The sequence below is a fragment of the Rattus norvegicus genome, chromosome 7 (genome assembly GCF_021556685.1).
Source record: "Rattus norvegicus strain SHRSP/BbbUtx chromosome 7, alternate assembly SHRSP_T2T, whole genome shotgun sequence".
NCBI lineage: Eukaryota > Metazoa > Chordata > Mammalia > Rodentia > Muridae > Rattus > Rattus norvegicus.
In genome coordinates this window covers 77,597,579-77,603,684 of record NC_141540.1, presented here as the reverse complement: position 1 = coordinate 77,603,684, position 6,106 = coordinate 77,597,579, and positions in this window count along the sequence as shown.

The following is a 6,106-nucleotide window of genomic DNA, read 5'->3' as shown; positions in this document are numbered from 1 at the left end:
TTGCACAGAGTAGCGGGAACATCGGTGTATGTGGCGATGAAGAAACATTGCCAAGTTGCCTTATGGGATGGCACAGAATTCAGAAGAGAGGTTCAGGTGTGAGCAGAGGCAGTTCCCAATGATCATTCAGAAAAGAAGACTCACGTAGGAACTGAGGGGAGGGTGGTGGAGGGGGGGGGACTTGAGGAGGGGATGAACAAGGCCAGGCCACAGACTCAGTGTGAGTAGACTGTGGGGAATCTTAGGAGACAAGGGCAGAGGGCAAGGCACTGGAAGATGAGAGTGTCTTCTATGCTAATCAACTGGCCAGACAATAAAAGTTCCCTCAGGGGGAAGGTGAACTCACTCTGGTTCATTGTCTTGACATAAACTCTTAACTCTCCCAAGGCTGAGGAGCAAGGCTAGACTTCCTCAGTTTCATCTCTCAGAGTCCATACCAAAGTGTTTTATTTTTGTTTTTTTGTTTTGTGACAGGGTCTCATTTTGTAGCACAGGCTGGCCTGGAACTCTGGGATCTTCCTGCCTCGGCTTCCAGAGTGCTGGGATTCCAAGCATGGTTCACCATACCATGAATTACCCTGTGTTTTAGTGGGAAAGGATTTGAGACCTGTATGACTTTACTTTCCCAGAGTCGCATAGCTGACAGAAGGCAGACCTGAACTTCAAACCCAAACCTTGGAATTCCTTAGATCCTTGGATCTTTCCAGTTTAGATTGCCCTGTGTTCTCTGGTACTGAGCAAACAAATCGCAAACCACTGTGGACACATGGCAGGGTTTGGCTGCAATTCAAATAAATGGCAAGACATTAAAATCATTCAGGGAGCTTGAAAAAGAGGAATGTTGACCCCTAGGCTGCAGCATATCACTGAAATCAGAATCCAGAGCTGACAGGTATCATTGAGTTTAAATCTCTCAGATGATTCTAGTGTGCAGTCAGACTGTGAATCACGGAACTAGAGCCTTGCACACAACAGGTCAGTCCCCACCATGGCGGGCCTCAGCCATCTTGAATGGCACGCCATCTGTGTGGTCTACAGGTCCTTCTGTGCTTGCCTCATTGGCAGGCGGCTCTCTCCCGCCCTCTCCCCCTCATTGCCATATTGCCTCTTGATTTGGTCTTCAGACTCTTGGTGATGACTAATTAATCCTTCCGGAAGCATCCAAGAAGACCTACTTGTGGGTGAGCCATCTGGAGCTCCTCTTTGCTGGACTTGGCCTCTGGGGAAGAAGAGGAGGGAGAGTGGGAGGTGACTCATCCTTTGGATGAAACACCGCCATTGTGCCTCCACAAGAAAGACTGTGGTCTCGGGGGTTCTAGCTTTCTCCCTGGCTTTACAGTAGCTCTAGATGGGACATTTTCTCTCTTCTGTACACTCACGTCCACATTTGCCCTGTAGACAGAGACACTCCAAGTTATTCCTGTTGCCTTTCACAAAGTGAACCTGGTTGGTCTTCAGTGCCGTCTGTCTGTGAAATGCTCGCATGGCTTCTTTTCTAACAATATCCTCTTTTCTAAATGGGGTGGTTAGGGTAGAAAGCACGGAGCCATCAACTACTTACTAAACACTTGCTCTAGGACGGAGAAAGTGTGGTCACCGCCCAGATTCCCTTTTGCTCCATCTCAAAAGAGAAAATAAGTGAAGGGTGGCTACAGATGGAGCCACACGCTCCACAGACCAGGGCCTTAGCCATGGGCTCCTCTTCCTCATGGAGCTGGTAGCGGCTGGGCAGCCTACAGCCGGGCACTACAGAGGGGCAAACCCCTGTCTCAAATGAGGTGTGTTTCTGCTCTGAAACTCAAGGCCAGCATTGGTCTGAAGACAGTGTTTGCTTGTGTGTGTGTGTGTGTGTGTGTGTGTGTGTGTGTGTGTGTGTGAGAGAGAGAGAGAGAGAGAGACAGACAGACAGACAGACAGACAGACAGACAGAGTGAGCATAGAGTTGAATCAGTGGGGAGGATCTGGGAATAAATGAGGGAGAGAACCTCTATCACAATATACCATACTGAAACAAAAAACTATTTCAAAACAATTAAAAAAAAAAAAAAAACAACCCGGGGTTGAGGATTTAGCTCAGTGGTAGAGCACTTGCCTAGCAAGCGCAAGGCCCTGGGTTCAGTCCCCAGCTCCGAAAAAAAGAATAAAAAAAAAAAAAAACAAACCCACGGAGGCAAGTAAAAGCAAGGGAGAGGATTGGGGAGAGAACTCAGGGGTTAAGAACACCAACTGTACTTCCAGAGGACCTGGGTTCAATTCCCAGCACCCACATGGCTGCTCAAAACTGTCTGTAACTCCAAGATCTGACACCCTCACACAGACATACTTGCAGGCAAAATACCAACATAGGTAAAACAAAAATAAATCTTAAAAAAAGAAAAGGAATTGAAAAAAAGAAAGAAAAAGCAAGGGATGGCTATAAATAGTAGGGCTGGGCTTGGGTGGAGTTAGCCTGTACAAAGTCCAAACCCCAGCCCAGCAAGTAGAGGCTTTCAAGGGGGGCATCAGGAATCCCCAGAGGGATTCTAAAACTGCAATTGCTGGACCCATGGCGTGGCTCCTACGGGATGGGTAGGCCTGGGAACCTGCATGTCTAGCAAGCTCTACCTGCCTGTACTTCAGCCTTCAGAGTCCAAAATCATCCTTAGCTGTACAGAGTTTGAAGCTAGCTTGGGCTGCTTTCTGTCTTACAAAAAGAAAACAAACAAAGAAGAAAGAATCCCGGTGTGGTGACATTCTTAGAAGCCAGCAGTTAGGAAGCCGAGGCAGGAAGAGCACAAGCTGGAAGCTACTCTGAGCTGTATAAGAAGACGCTGTCCAGCAGAACAAGGTAAGAAGCCAAAAGAACCCCCAGGCTCAGCTTTAAGTACTAGAACAAGATTTGAGACTATAGGAGAACACAACTTGATATAGTTCACTGCTCAGCAGCTATCGGGGAGCAACGGCTACTTACTAAATAAAGCTAGATTCTTGGCTCCTAACCACCAAAGTCTAATAGCATGCCATATGTCATGGCTGATAATAACTGCCACACACAAGAATGTACACACACTCACAATCACACATGCACACACACATGCACACATACTCACACATGCACACACACTCACACATGCACACATACTCACACATGCACACATTCACAAACACTCACACATGTACACACACACTCACACACATACACACACATACACACACATGCACACACATACACACACACTCACACACACACACACACACACACACACACACACACACACACAAAAGAAAGGAAGAAAGCAATGTTCTATATCAAAAGCTTGGGTTTATGCCTTAAACGTTCAGGTCACCAAGACCAAGAGAACTGACTGGGCTCTATCAGACACCAGGGTTAGAAAACCAAATCCAGTGACCTGTTTGTGTAAATAAAGGGAGGGCCCAGCTACATCTGTTGTTTGATGATAGAACGAACAGTGGCTTTCAAGCTACTAGGACAGAGTTGAGTTTTTGCCACAGGGACAGACTGTTCTAAAGAACCAGAAATACATACCATCTGGCCTTCATAGAAATAAGTTGCCAGAAACCATAGAGTAAGTACAGTGGGGGTAGGTGGTATAGACAGACAGGGGACAGGAAGTAGAAAAGCAATTTTCCCATCCCTGAAAAAGGAGGTGAATGGGTGCCCTCCCAGCTATGGAGAAAGAAAAGGAGCCTGAAGGCTGGGACAAGATGCCTTGGTGCCTCCTAGTTTGCTTCTCTTGCCGTGATAGAACTCCAAGACCAAAAGCATCATTAGGGAAGTCAGGGAGAGTGCTCAATACAGGAACCAGCCACTCAGGGGGGCACAGCTCGGAGTGGGCTGGGCCCTCTCATATCAATCATTAATCAAGAAGATACCCCCCAGCTCCGATAAAAAGAACCAAAAAAAAAAAAAGATACCCCATGGGGTGATTTAAAAAAAAATAAACTTTTAGATTAGAAAGTAGAAAAGCATCAAGCATTAGTGGTGTATCCTTTAATCCCAGCACTCAGGAGGCAAAGGCAGGTGGATCTCTGAGTTCCAGGCCAGCCTGGTTTACTGAGTGAGATCCAAGACAGTCAGGACTACACAGAGATAGCCTATCTCGAAAACAAAATGAAACAAAAACCCAACCATGAAAGAAAGAATGAAAGAAAGAAAGAAAGAAAGAAAGAAAGAAAGAAAGAAAGAAAGAAAGAAAGAAAGAGGGCTGGAGAGATGGCTCAGGGGTTAAGAGCACCGACTGCTCTTCCAGAGGTCCTGAGTTCAATTTCCAGCAACCACATGGTGGCTCACAACCATCTGTAATGGGATCTGATGCCCTTTTCTGGTGTGTCTGAAGACAGATATTGTGTACTCATATAAATAAAATAAATAAATCTTTAAGAAAGAAAGGAAGGAAGGAAGGAAGGAAGAAAGAAAAGGTATAAAACCATCTTTCAGCAGCTTCTAGACTGAAACCTCTGCAGATGGGGTGGGAGTACGGCTCAGTGACCAAGAGGCTGGTAGAAGAAACAGGTTCTCAGCAGCCACAAGGTGGCTCACAACCACCTGTAACTCAGTGCTGGGGGAAGCTGCCACATCTGACCTTTGTAGGCATCTGCATTTACATGAACATACACTTACAGGCACACCACACACAAGCAACTTAAAAAATAAAGTCGTAAAGAACAACACACAGAAAAACAACCAAACTCATGCTGCAGATGAAGACCGAGAGGCAAAGAAGGGCAGCTGGAGCAGTGGCTGCCGTGCTCTATAAAAGAGGAAAGAGCCAGGATGTTTGGTGGGGCCGCTGTAGGATGAGGTGAAGGGGGTATGTCAGCGGGCCCACGCTAAGGCATGCCCTCCCCTGAGGTGCCAGTCACAGGACAGATAGAGTATAAAATCTAGTTTATTTAGGGCTTGGGGAGGGGAGTTGATCGAGTAGAGGCAGAGAAAGGCAGAGAGAGAAAGGGGGAGGGGGAGAGAGGGAGAAGGGCAGAGAGTAAGAGAATAAAAGAGAGAGGAGGGGGCAAACAGCCCTTTCACAATGAGCTGTGCCTATTGACTGTTGCCTCGTGTCTGTGAGGTGGACCCTAGAAGGAATGCTAACTTTCCTCCATTTTGGTTTAAGTAATAAAGGAAAAACTAGACAGAGGTGATGGGGAAGCAGGAATAGGGTTGGCAACTCCTGCTGACTTTGGGATGACAAGTCTCTGGGAAACCTAAGAAAACGGGTATGGGGATGTTGGTCCGGTCTTAGAGTTTCCTTGCTGTCCAGGATCTGTGGAGTCATTTGTGGGTAAGAAGGGGCAAGTCCAGTAGAAGCATCTGTGTCTGTGAGAATAGATTGTAGCATCTGTGGGCTGCTTCTCTGAAGTTGTCCTGGACTTGACAAGATGCTGAAACACACACACACACACACACACACACACACACACACACACACACACACACACACATTAGAGGTAGAGAATAAAGTTAAGTATGCTTAGGAAAAAATTTTTTTCTTAGGTGTACCTTTGAAACCCTTAGGTCTTGGTGGTTGTGGTGAGGGAAATCCCAGTTCCGGGGCACAGGAGAGGAATCCCTCCCTCCGGAACAGGTAGCAAGAGGGAACATAGGCTGTTGATTGGCAGGTGTACCTATCTGGAGGGAGGCTATTTGGTCCATGAGAGGAAGATCTGAATGGATTCCCTGGAGCTTATAGCTTTACAAAAGAGATAAGTTTGTTAAAACCATGAACAGTCTTTAAGATGAGCTTAGGGAAGACAAAAAACATTCTGTGGAGCAAAAGGAGCAAGAAGGCCTTTTTCCTTCTGTCTAGAAGATTTAATAGCATAATGAGAAACATTTTTAAGTTTACATTTAAAAGACAAAGGAAACTCAAAACCTTGACCTTGTGAACATGATAGTTGGTCATACAGTTTAGTGTGAGGAACACCTTAGGTCTATAGTTACAAGGCAACCAAAGGAAGTTGTAACTGTGATAGCTGTGGTATAGATTGAGCACAAGAAACACTTTAAGTCTATAGTTAAAAGGCAACCAATGGAAACTGAACTTGTGATCTGAAAAGCGGATCATACAGTGGAATGTTTTATTAGAGTTAGGCTAATTTATAAGAAATC